Source organism: Chelonoidis abingdonii, chromosome 1 (assembly GCF_003597395.2).
Source record: "Chelonoidis abingdonii isolate Lonesome George chromosome 1, CheloAbing_2.0, whole genome shotgun sequence".
Classification (NCBI taxonomy): domain Eukaryota; kingdom Metazoa; phylum Chordata; order Testudines; family Testudinidae; genus Chelonoidis; species Chelonoidis abingdonii.
In genome coordinates, this window is record NC_133769.1 from 91,980,715 (window position 1) to 91,994,771 (window position 14,057).

Below are 14,057 nucleotides of genomic sequence, written 5' to 3' on the forward strand. Positions count from 1 at the left end.
TGGTACTAAAGCTTTACTGCTGGCTTCCATTTTCTCTGCTGCACCTTTTAATATCCTAATATCCCTTCAGGCAAAAACAACCTTTAGAGTGTGTGCGCCTGTGCCATAGCACTGAGGCAGAGGAGCAAGGAAGAGGACTTCTCTGCCCTCCATCATTTTGTTTATGTAACGATCTTAATTTGTATAATTATAAATCTTTAGTATCCACATTTTTGCACACTCCTTTATCCCCCTACAGCCTTCCTTTTACCTGGGTTTATGGGCTTTCCAAAAGATATAATGTGCATGGAAAAGATACTGGCTCATTTGCATGAACATTGGCTGCTCCTCATCAGTGACAGATGTCATTCATTTGCCGACAATAGACTCCAAATTCTAGATGAGCAAACATTTAAATGTTTACAGGCTAGGTTCAGACAAACATTCAGCACTTCAGATTGGTGTGTGAAGCTTAATTGAACCTCCAAATATTTTGCATTAACTACACACTTCAAAAAAGATTGCTGGGTGACTAAATTCCTTCCCCAAAGCAAAGGCCCAGCTTCCTTCCTCATAAGCAGCCAAAAAACCTTGTGCAAATGCTCATATCCTCCTTATCTGTTTCTGCTCCCAGCTTTCTTATATCAACAAATCTGGTAGCTTCACCAGTTAGCCTGAGTTATCACTTGCTTCACACCTCTGGAGTCGGTCTGTGGTTAGTGTCCGAACTCCCAGCTCACATAAGATATTTCTTTCCTCTCGCAACCGTATTTCCTCTTGCCCCTTTTCTAAGCCCTGGCTGTCCCTTTGCCTGCAGGTGTCTCAGCTATACCATGGTGTGATGTAATTAGTAAAGTTATTTGGAATTAGATCCCAACACACTGACTGTAAATATCTACAACTGGGTCCCTACCTACTGGATTTGTTTCGTCGCTGTATCGTCAAGGTTCATTTGCATTTCAGTGCTCTTGGCTCTGATTTGGAAAAAGTCATCTAATCCTGCTGGAATTTTAAATAGGGCTTCTGATTTCAGTTTTCAAAGATAAACACTGGTAAAACAGCCCTGATACGAGGGGAAAAAAGATAGATGATAATTAGTGATTAACCAATAAACACCAGATAAACACCAGAAATGATTACCTCTATCTAAGTGTTTATCTACACTGAACAGCAGTGCGGGCTGCAGGGGTGAGATTTCTGAAATGCACTAATGTGTTGTGCATTTATTGGTCTGGGTAGACCCTGCTAGTGTGCACTAAGGAACACTGTAAAGACACAATTCAGTACAGTTTATATTACTATAATGCAGTGGTCTCCAACCTTTTTATGCCCAAGATCACTTTTTGAATTTAAGGGCAACCCAAGATCTACCCTGCCCCTTCCCCGAGGCCCCGCTCCTTCCTGAAAGCTCCACCCTGCTCACTCCATCCCCCCCCCATCACTTGCTCTCCCACACCCTCACTCACTTTCACCGACTGGGGTAGGGGTTTGGGGTTTGGGAGGGGGCTCTGGGCTGGGGCCGAGGGGTTTACAGTGTGGGAGGGTGCTCCAGGCTAAGCCTGGGGTGGGGGGTGGGGGTGAGGAATGCAAGTTCTGGAAGGGAGTTTGGGTTCAGGACAGGGCTCCAGGTTGGGGCAGGGTGTTGGGGTGCAGGAGGGGATGTAGGCTCTGGGAGGGAGTTTGGGTGCACGAAGGGACTCCTGGCTGGGGCAGAGTGTTGGGGTGCGGGATGCTGGCTTTGGGAGGTGGCTCAGGGCTGGGACAGGAGCTTGGGCTGCAGGAGGGGGCATGAGGTACTGGCTCTGAGAGGGAGGTCAGGGCTGGGGCAGGGGGTTGGGATGCAGGAGGGGGCATGGGGTGCTGGCTCTGGGAGGAGACTCAGGGTTGGGGAAGGGGTTGGAGTGCAGGGGGAGGTATGGGGCACTGGCTCTGAGGGAGGGGGCGGGGGCTGCAGGAAGGGGTTCTAGGTGCAGAAGGGGTATGGGGCGCTGGCTCTGAGGCGGGGAGTCAGGGCTGGGGGCAGGGGTGGGGTTCAGGAGAGGGTTCTGGGTACAGGAAGGTTATGGGACACTGGTTCTGGGAGGGTGCTGGGGCAGGGGTTCAGGAGGGGGTATGGGTTCTGGCTCCGGGAGGGGGATGGGGGTTGGAGTGCAGCCTCCTGCTGGGTGGCACTTACCTCAGGCAGCTCCTGGTTGGCAGCTCAGTGAGGCTGCCTGCCTGCTCCAGCCCCACATCACTTACGGAAGGGGCCAACGTGTCCCTGCGGCCTCTGGGAGGGGCGGGGGGACGTGGCTCCATGCACTGTCCCTCTCTGCAAGCACCATCCCAGCTGCGCCCATTGGCCAGAGCACCTTGTTCCCAGCCAACAGGATCTGCGCGAGGCCGGTGCTTGCAGGCAGGAGCAGCATGCAGAGGGAGACCCCTGCCCCTCCGTTCTCCCACACAGGGGTGTGCTGGCAGCTTCCCAGAGCAGCGTGGAGCTGGGGCAGGCAGGGAGCAAGCCTGCCTTAGCATCAGCCCTGCTGCACCTCCAGAGATCGCGATCAACTGGGAAGTTCTCTAGGATCGACCAGTCGATCATGATCGACTGATTGGTGACCACTGCTATAACGAGTAATGTATACATTACTCATTAGAGTATACACAAAGAGAGCCTCCAAACACTCTGATTTTTGGACATCTACATATAACTAAGAAATTTCTAAAAATACTCCCTCTAAATGAAATTAATACTACCCCCCCACAAAACAGAAGGCCTAATTGTAAACAACAGATTCTGTTAGTATTCACTGTGAGTCTCTTGACATAGGCACCGACTTCCCCTCTTCCCTGTGGGTGCTCGATCCCCACTCTGCCAGCGGCCCTGCCCCCACTCCACCCCTTCCATGAGACCCCCCCTGCCCCACACCCATTCCAACCCCTTCTCCAAAGTCCCTGCCCCAACTCTGCCTCCTTCCTGCCAGTATTCCAACTCCTTCCCCAAATCCCTGCCCTGGCCCCACCTTCTCCCCCGAGTATGCCATGTGCCTGCTCCTCCGCCTCCTCCTGGAGCGTGCTAATGCTGCCCAACAGCTGTTTGGTGGCGGCTGGGCAGGAAGCGCTGGGAGGCAGGTGGAGAAGTGGGGACGTGGCACGTGCAGGGGAGGAGGAGGAGATAGGGAGGGAAGGTGAGGGGAGCTTGGCTGCCGGTGGGTGCAGAGCACCCACTGATTTTTCTCCGTGGATGTTCCAGCCCTGGAATAGCCATGGAATTAGCCCCTATTTCCCTTGATGTAATTTCCTATCAAGCAGAATTGGTTGTGTAACACCTTAAGTTATGCAAAGTTTGGATAGGGGGTTTTCATTTTTACATTTAAGCTAATTAAGAAGTTATTTAAAGGAGACAATCATAAATTCTACACTTATAACTGAAAGTAAAGTGCTTAAAATAGGTTCTATGACTAAGTCATTCATATTATGTAATATATCTTTAGGAAACCTTTTAGTGTTTTCTTTTAGACCAAACTTAGCAACAAAGTTAGGAACAATTATCTGATTCTTGCATTCCTTTAGAGCACCCAGGTGCGTAGTAATGCAGTGACATTTTTATTTCATACAAATGCCATGAGAATGGAATTAAGTATAAAAGATTAGTTGTACTTTACTTTCTTGCCTTAATGGTAACAAACTAAAGATTACCATAGATTGGCAAATAGGATCAATACAAGGATTTTTGTCTTTGTGAAAGAACTTGATTTTAAAATTCCAACCTAATTGAAAGGGGAAGACTCTGTTCCCCTTTCATCATCATCGAAGCATATGCTGTGTCTGTGAGAATGCTGGCGCTAGGTCATATCACATCAACGTGGGTTGAATGAGGTCTTTCAAGTAGAAGCAAATATTATGATTTTTACATGCCCAAGATTCTGCAAAACTTGGCATGAGAGTTGAAATTAAGTTCCCTGTCAGATACATTTCCCCCACCCCATACCTCTTTCTGGTATAAGACAGTACTGCTAGGAGAGAACTGCTTTTCATATTATCAGTGTGCATGCAAGAAAACCCAGGCCATATGCCATTTACAAAATAAATAGATTCTGGGCACACAGCTAACACAGGAGCAACCTGGTTCTAATGCTTTTATAGTGGATTATGTTTGTTTCTATAGAAAGGGAAAGATTATTTTTTGCAATGTCTAAGAGAAGGCAGTAAACATATTGCAGTGCTATTTATAAAATTAAGTGAAAGAGATGACATGCTATATGGTGGAGAAACAGACTTTTGACTGTTTCAGACATTTACAGATATTTTCATTGTAACGTGTAAATCAGACATCAAGCAGTTAATGAAAATTATCACTTTGCATAATTTAACATTTATGACCTGTATATGCACAGCATAAAATTGAATGTGAAATTAGTGTCAAAAAGAATGATCACTGTATTTGAAATGGGGGCTCTCCACAGTGGTTTGATTAAGTAAGCCATTTGAAATAATTATTTGTGTGTGAAGATACTGTATCAAACGCTTTGATATTTAAGACAAAATTACAAAGCAATGGGGAAAAACAGGGAGGGAACACAGCCCAAGACCACTAAGTATTTTGATCCCATTTCTATGATCTGTATAGAGCTTTTGAACTCTTATGAGAATTAACCAACATCCTATTTGGCCTAGGATAACAATGTTTTATTTAAGTTTTACTTACATAACAGAGTGTTACACTGGAAAGCTAATAGTAGTAGGAATGGAATGCCCAGAGCGAAACAAAGAGAAACAATATCAAATATGGGTGGGTGTGTTCTGCATCTGATGTTCATTTTCTTGCAAACCATAATCATCTCAGTACAATACCCAGAATATTCGAATTCCAACTCACCTATTTTATTCACTCCAAGATGCACTTAGGTATATGTTGTATTAGTTTAGGTGATGAAACGTATATTACTGTAGAGCTGAAAGGATGCATATGTACGGAGAGTTGCTGTTGCCTCACAAGCATGTGAGTTCTGCACATCAGGAGAGTGTTTTTCAGGTTCTCTGTATGGCAATGTGTATAACTAATACTGTAGAATCCCTAGAAACATCTCGGCCCTCAAACCCCTTATTTTCACTAGCTTTTTAATAAAGAAATATAATGCACTAATGATACCAGCTAATTACTGAGATTTCAACCTACAGAAGTCAAGAAATACAAAAATGAGCTTTTCTTGTTGTATTTGTGGCTTTTGTGATGCATTAATGCCCTCTCATAAGCATGCTCATATTTGTAGTTAGGCTAAGAGGTACATTTTCAGTTAGTGGAGGTTATGTGATTAATCCCACATTCAGGTTTAATAGGAGTCGTATAGTTAAAACCAACCCTTTGAAAGCATAGCTCTTAATAATTCTTGCATTAACAGTAGGGTGGAGTTGGGTCTCCCAGGAGGGATGTTGCCATTGTCTGTTGTCAGCTATTTACATAAGGCTGAGGGGAAGAGTTAACTTTTTCAAAGGACTTTGCATAAGGGGGGATCTGCCGTAACCCTTATTCCATTAACAGGGATGCCCTTCAGCTATATTAAACTTAAATGCCCAGTTAATGGACTCTGTTATTCTGTTGCTTTCTAAACACACTACATCTGCTTGTCTACTTTGCTGAAAGAACCATTATAGTGGTACAGAATGCAGCTATTTGTAACCACTTTATTGCTGTATATTAATTAGAGCTAGATCAAGTACAGTTTATTTAGCCCTTTCTTCTCAGATTTTTCTGCTGACAGGTTGTGATTTTTACTGATTCTTTTTTATTATTCTCTTCTGTTCACTTACTATCTGTGATAATCTATTGTGCTATTTAAAAAAGTTTTCCAAATTGCCATCAGAGCAGGTATGGGATGCAAATAATCTTGCACATAAAGTTTATAAATATTTATTTATATTATGAGGTTTTAATTTGTGTAAATATTCTTGCACAAATCAGAAGGAGGAAAAGAGTTGTCAGAGATACAAGCTAAACAATAAGGAAGATTTTATTTGCAAGAATATTAGTGAATACAATTTACAATAAAACACGAGTGGTGGACAAAGTACACCATCAGTGCTGTCATCTCTGAACACCTAATGCCTTAATGGAATATTGACATTTAAGAGAATAAGAGTGTTGCCATTGCACAGAAGTTGCAACATTGTTCTTCAGTGGAATGATTAAAGAATGGAGTAACCAGGAGAATAAATTTACCATGTGTTCTTACAAAAGAGAGTGTGTATTACAGATGCAACATATCCTTGATCATGCACAGTTACTTTAAAGAAGTTTTAGTTCTTTAGACTGATATTTAGTCAATGATATCTTTTAGCGAGTTAAATACCAAACAATAAAAAATCAAGGTTTCGAAATATATGATGACCAGAATTTCATGCTGTCTTAAAAGATACAGGCATTTTAGTTTGCTACCAAGGGGGATAAAACCAAGGTGGAAAAAAGGATCAAAAGCTCAATATCTGACTACTAGTTTCTTTCAGAGTTGATTATTTTTCTTCCAGAATGATGTTTTAGTCCTAAATTCATGATTCATGGATCATGGTTCATGATTTCTTCCCTTAACCTTATAAGCACAAGTTCCAAATGGAGAGTTAGTTGGAGTCTCTTGAATGGAAATCCTAATAATACCCTGTGTATGGACAAAGCAAGTAGACCTATCTCTTTAGATATCACTGTGTTATTGCCAGTTTGTTGGACTCTTGCCAAAGAGGTTAGGTAACAAATGAGCATGGATTTTTCACTAGCAACTTAAACACAGCAGATGCCATCCCCTCTGGAAGTCACTCCTCACTTTATGACCATTCTGAAGTATGGGCACCACGTGATGTGTTGAACCTGTCACTTACCTGTTGAGAAAAATAATATTGTACATGAGTAATGGAGGAGAGAAAATCCTGGTAGACATGGACTCCCGACCCTGCCAACATGACAGGCTGGGTTGCAGCAGGTTACTTCTGAAGAACATAAGCATAAATATTTTGAATGTAAGAGGCTGAAAGTGGGATTTAATTGTATATTATAGGAATTCTGGGTGAATGTATTTTCCCAGCAGGCAATAGATCTAAAAGATGAATTAAAATGCTAAAGACTGAACTTTATTCAGCCTATGGCACTTGTGCTTTAACTCAAAATGTGGGGCACAGCTTGTTTTGTTTACCTGAGTAAACTTAACTGACTATAGAGAATAACTTTATGTGGGATCACGGTTCCTATGAGGAAAATGCAAGAAAGACTTTGCTCATTTAGCTTCTGTCTTCTGATGATCACTGGGCATAGTTAACGGTGTGAAAAAATAAACTGTGGATACTAACCATTATGAATTGGAGCCTCTAATGATTATATTGCTAACATTCATGTAAACGGAAGGAAAATATACTTGTTTTCTCCTGTAAATGTGATTAGCTTTGAGGATTTACCAATGTGCCTCTGAGCTCCCATCTCTATTGGTCATTATCCATGTTCTCTAGGACAATGCTCACGTAGGTTTAATTCTGCCACCTTGACATTAAGCAGTAGCTGTGTTCAATTGGACTACTTGTGTGAGTGAGCACTACTCAGTCTGAGTATAGTTGGCAAATTAGTCCCTTTAAAGGTGACCTGAAAAAGCAAAATGAAAGTTGAGGCAAGATAGGTTTCTGTGCTGAATGAAATCACTGTGCAAGTCATGGTAGCAGTTAACACAGAAGTTCAAACTTACATTTTGTACATTCTTTTTTGTCCATCTGTGAAATCCCTTGTTTTTTCCTGGTTCACAGAAGATATCCATGATTATCCCATTCTTTGAAATTGCAAATATCAGCTTGTATAGAAAGAAATGAGACTCATGGAATTTGAAAAGTTGCATTAATGATACTGGCTGTGGCAGTAAAGTATGGCATAGTAGAGTAATTGTAGGAGGACAAGAAAATTCTAAAAAGGAAAGTTAAAACTTATTTATGTGTTGAATGCCCCACCACATCCTGGGCAGTTGGGGGCATTCAGGACTTCACTCTGTGCTTAATTTCATTTTGGCATTAAAATGTGCCTTGAAGTCAGTACTGGGTAATATTATCAGTGTGTGGTGAATTACCTCTCAGCTATGTGTGCAAGGATCAACATCAGTACTAAAGCTTGCTGAGATGTTTTCCAATAGAATGGTTTTTCCGTGGTCTATACCATTTCACTGAAATTGCAATTTTCCATGGGAATGTGTTGATTTTGACAAACTTTCATTTAGAACTAAAATTAAATTATTTTCATAGAATCATAGAATCTGAGGGTTGGAAGGGACCTCAGGAGGTCATTTAGTCCAACCCCCTGCTCAAAGCAGGACCAATCCCCAGACAGATTTTTAGCCCAGTTCTCTAAGTGTTGTTGTCAAAATGCTCCATTTCAACATTTTTTGAATGGAGCATTTAAATATTTCATTTTGAAATGACTTCATTTTATAAGTTGATTTTGAGTACACTATTTTATATTATATTATAACTTAAAGTTGAAATTGAAACAAAACATTTCAGTTTTGTCAAAATAAACCATTGTGATTGCCCCAAAACAATGTTTCTGAAAATTTTAGTTCATGGGAAATGTTGAAATACGATATTCTGTCCCCATTTGGAAGAGAACAAATTTAAAAATCACAGAATTTCCTTGGTTCCTATAGTTCTCTAATTAATTATAGAAATTATAATTAGATAAAATATATATGAATTATAGAAAGGCTCTTTTAGAATGTCTTCTGCTCTTGAAAAGTCGGAGGAGCAACTCCTTGTTCATTCACTGTACAACCAGAAAGAGTCAACTAGGTTACTTAGCCAAAATATTCTAATAGTGTGTGCCTTGTATTTATTGCATCCACATTAAGCATTGGATTCAACATTTTTTTTGTAGTATACAAAGTATCTCTTTTAGAGATAATTTATATAGTAAATAATTATATCATTTATTATAGATCATCATTGAATAGCGACAAAACACTCAGAAAGGTAAATAATATTTGAAGACACAGATGTGGAAAAATATGTAGCAGTGATGCATGAATTATGGCAGTGGTTCTAGGGGGTACATCAACTCATCTAGATATTTGCCTAGTTTTACAATTGGCTACATAAAAAGCACTAGCGAAGTCAGTAAAAACTAAAATTTCATACAGACAACGACATGTTTATATTGTTCTATATACTATACACTGAAATTTAAGTACAATATTTGTCTTCGAATTGATTTTTCAGTAATAGTATGGCTGCAATACTTTTGTATTTTTATGTCTGATTTTGTAAGCAAGTAATTTTTAAGTGAAGTGAAATTTGGGGGTTCACGAGACAAATCAGACTCCTGAAAGGGGTACAGTAGTCTGGAAAGTTTGAAAGCCACTGAATTATAGCATAATTTGTTGCAAAATAGCTACAAATCAATAAATAACATAAAATGTACTAGACATTAATTAAAATACACAGATCTAATCTGCAAATTATGACTTGAAAACCTTTGACTTGAAAAATATAGGCACTGCCCAAAACAAATAGGAAACTTTAGCCATATGCTATTCCAGTATGGAAAGGCCTGACAACAGGGCCTCATTCAGCAATTTGTTGGAGCCCCATTGATTTCGCAGGGACTCAGCATGATGATAGGAGTATGCCTGGGCTGTCTGAATGCAGTATCTAGGTTGTCATTCTTGTTGCTATTCCTTCATTATGGCAGACACAGGAACTTCTTTCTATATTTTTTGAATAACTATTCAGAATACATATTGTTCTAATGGTACTAAAAGGCAATCCAAATTAAATGTACAAGTTACAACAACACAGTAAAGTAAATGGTAAATAACAAAACACACCACTACCACATCATAGTAAACTAACAAAATCAAAAAAGCAGACAGTCCTGATAAGAACTCAGTCATCTGAAATGGTAGCAAATGACATTGTTTGCAGCCTGCTGGGAGAATGGAAAGGGAACATATTTTACTCACAAATTGTGAGGCTTTTTTTCTTAACAGCGAGAAAAAGGAGCAGCATAAACATACTGTGTCTTCCATTTCCTTTTTGTGTATTACAAAGGTAAATATAGTGAGCTGTTACAACAGACAGCTAGAAATATAAATATATGTGCCTTAAATGCATATAAATAAAATACCATTCATTTATTTAGATATATACTAACATCCGTTATAAAGCGCACATATCCCTTGCTGTAGGCGCTTGTAGACCATGCAAAAAATCATTCCTGCAACCTGTTCAACAATTAATCAATATATCCACAGCAACCAACAATAATCTAGCAGCAGAAAAAAATGCTTGAAACATTTAAGATCCCAGCAGAACCTTCCCATTCATTCACAACTAGGGAAAACAAATATGCCTTTCAGCATTCCTTGCAGATAATTAAACGGGGGGTATGTCCACACCACAATTTTGTCAACCTAAGTTACGTTGACATACAGCCACTCTAGTAATTAAATGGCATTTGCATTTCCACACTACGTTCCTCGTGTCAGCAGTGCGTGTCCTCACCTGGAATGCTTGCACCAATTTATCTGTCAGTGTGGGGCATTGTGGCTTCTGAAAGGCATCAACTGTCAGTGTATGCAATGCAGTGTCTACACTGACACTGCATCAACCTAATTACATTGACCTAACTGCTATACCTCTCACGGAGGTGGAGTTCTTAAGTTGGCAGAGCGGGTGAGTTACGTCGGCGAGAGCAACCTACAGAGGTAGGTCGACATAAGCTGCCTTGCATCAATGTAACTCTGTAGCGTGGACCAGGGCTAGGACTATTACGGCTCCTCTCAAGCTAAGACATGACCTGAAAACATCACTTCTAAGACATTACCTTGAATCTACATAGACATGCTGGAGGCTTTTCAATCAGGGGAAGTTAAAGGATTGAATTAACACAATTGAAGAAAGTGCCCTTTTTGGCTATGTATTCAAGGTCTCTCACTTGGGCCTGGTCTCTATCTAACACAATTTATATCCATTTAATTATTTAGTTAGGGGTACGTTTATACCAATATAGTTAAATTGGTACAACTCTTAGCGTGGGTAGAGTTATACTGGTAGAAAGGCACTTCCACTGTTATAACTTATTCTCTTAAATGTAGAGAAATAAGCTATTCTAGTATTAAACATCTTTACATAGGTATAATTGCAGCCACATCAGGGAGCTTTACCACTTTACTGATATTTGTTTCTAAACCAATATTGCGGAAGCGCTACTAAACTTGTGTATAGACAAACCTTACATGACTGAAGCCCTCTGATTTCAACTGTGACAGTAAGTTGTAGCATTTCTAATGATCTACGTGAAGCTATCACTTATATTCAAAGAAAGCGAATACAAATAAATCAGATGAGCAGTAATTTGGTTTCATGCAGATCTGTTTTGTTGATACAGAAATATTTATTGTTTTCTATGTTCTTACAGAGGCAATAAACAACTGAAGTAGAATAGAAAATAACTGAAGTGAAAACCATTCACTCTTCTGAAGAATGTTATTTGGTACAGTTACCCCAGACAGGAAAAATGCAGTATTCTGTCCCATCACCTCCGCTAGGCATTGGGACCTACAGCAGGATGGGGAGAAGGGAAATCCTCTTCTCCCTGATTCCCCAGAAGAGTGGCATCAAAGTCACCCACTGCTGGGCCCTGCTGTGGCGAGGGGGTGCCCCATCCATCAGCCTCTTGGGGCAATGAGCTGGTGCCATGCTGTGTGCAATCTGCTCCTCAAGCCATCGCATACGGCCTGGAGGGCATAGCTGTGAGGCCATCACATATATGCTATGAGTTGTGTGATGAGGGCAGTTGGCACAGGAATACTATCTGCCCCCTATTCTCAGTTTAGCTCAGGTTAGCAATTGATGGGGAATCAGGTCCCGAAGAAAACCTTTTGGAGAGTGGAGATGGGGAAGGGACACTGCTACCTGTTGCTTCTCATTCTCCTTCTCCTCTCCCTCTCCCCCAAAAAAAGAAGGTACAAGAGATAGTGGGATGGAATCACTTCATGTCCCCCTCTACTTATGAGAGGGAGCCACCCACTTCCAGGAAGCAATAAGGAGGTCACCATGTCCCCTGAAAATACAATTAGAAGGCAGAGTCTCTATCTGGAAGAAGATAGGGGTTCCTCAGAGAGGAGGAAATGCATTGTTTGTCTTCAAGAAAACTAGTAGATCTTGTTCATTAGCAGCACCATGCACCCTGAGCCCAGTAGAGGCAGATTCATATTAACCCACACAAACTGCAGGTTAATTTAACTCTGCAAAAGACACAAAGCAATTCATGGAGCAGTTTCTGGTACACTATACATTCTGAAAATGCTCTAATTTATCTAATACAAAATTAGGAAAAAATAGCATTCAACCCAGAATAGTCAACAATAACTATATCTTGTCTTATGTTCTTAGGCAGATACTGTAGCTTTAACTCCATGATCGGTCCAGTTCCAGAAAACAGTACAATGCGGTTCCTTTTTTTTCTCCCAACTGATCTGATATTAAGTGTTCTAACATTTTCAGTACAACAGGGAGTAATCTAGGGTTAGGTGCAATGTTGTTAATTACTCGTTACCAGCGGCAAATTAGAAGTTACATTACACTGTCAAGGGAACAGAGACACTGTCTATAGCTCACTCAGAAATGATTTAATTTAATGCAAGGTTTCTCAAATGTTGTAACACTCTTCTCCCTAAGATCTGGAAAAAACTAGCCAGGCCTCTCCAGACATTTGTATTCTCATGGTAAGGTGTGGGGTGAAAAAAGAGAACTGTCTTTAGGTAGTGTTTTCAGGGATGTGGAGAGGGGGCAGCAGGTTAATTTTTTTCCTTTGTTCAGCCATTTCTGCACAAATTCCCTAGCATAGTGCATGGACCTTTCTAGCTGTTCTCTCTGCTGAATCAGAAGTGAAAATGATTTAGCATGAAAAACATTCATCTCATTTCCTGTGGAGGTTAGCCTCACAGTTTGAGAAACAGTGAGACCATCCACATAGCATCATTGACTAATGGAAGTGTGGCAGTTTCCACCAGCTGAGAATCTGGCCCCTAGGGTTTAAAGCGAAACAAACCAATCCACTTTTTACTTTCTTGCATGTAGAAATTAATAACAACCAAATGGGTGATTTACCCTTTATGTGATATATTTAAACAATCTCATTTTTTTCTGTCCATACTGCCAAAATTCTCAGTCATCTCTGTGCCTTGACTACAGCAAGCTCCTCCATTCTGGGGCTTCCTCCTTACAAGATCTTCTTCTTCTCCTTGACTATTTGCTCTGATGATGTTGCCTCCCACTTTGCATCCCTCCATTTGCTCTGCTTGGAAAGGACTCTTAAAGTGGAAATATATTTGTGCCCAATTTAAGGCCCCTTTACACTGCCAAAGCAGAGTAAAGGACCCTTAGTATAACTGAGAATCAGGCTCTGTGTCATAATGTATACCTACAACAAGAAGGAGTTATGGCTCTATCTCACTTAAGGATTTACATATGCTTCCCTCATCATTGTAACACATGAACACCTAACAAAAATAATATCACAGCACAAAACCCCATGATCTTCAAACCTTTGGCAATCCCCTGGCATTTTCCTTTTGTTCAGTTCCTCCTTCCTTCCTTCTTCAACTTCGTCATAGCCTGACAGTAAAGTATTTAACTGTACAAATGTAATGTTCTCTTAGTGCCGTTTTTACAATGGAATACTATTACTTGTCTAGCACCAAAAGTTTACATGCCACTTAAAAAGATGTAAAGTAAAATGAAAATGCCACCTTGGAATGCTGACAATATAAAGACGCAAAGTGGTACCATGCACTTAGAAAACTAAGAGTGGCTTATAGTCTGAACGTTCTTGCTGGTGAGCTGCACAGCAGAGGTGGATTTTTAGATGTGATTCAATGGAGGAAGGAGGGTGCTCGTCTTACAGGAATCTGTTTCATTCACAAAGGGTGGCAGGTAAGAAGGCTCAGATACAGCAGTGGGAGAAGAAACAAATGAAGCAGTAAAGAGAGCAACTCCTTAGGCAATGGAACAGCTTGTGGGAGGAAATGAGGGCAGAGGTATAGGCAAGAGTAGAGTCATGTAGAGTTTTGAAAGCAAGG

General features: G+C 40.7%; 1 protein-coding gene across 2 annotated transcripts in view; it reads left to right on the forward strand.

Moving 5' to 3' along the window:
- The window catches only part of ANO4 (anoctamin 4), a 322,747-nt gene that overhangs the window by 109,231 nt on the left and 199,459 nt on the right, over positions 1 to 14,057 (forward strand). The window lies entirely within an intron of this gene.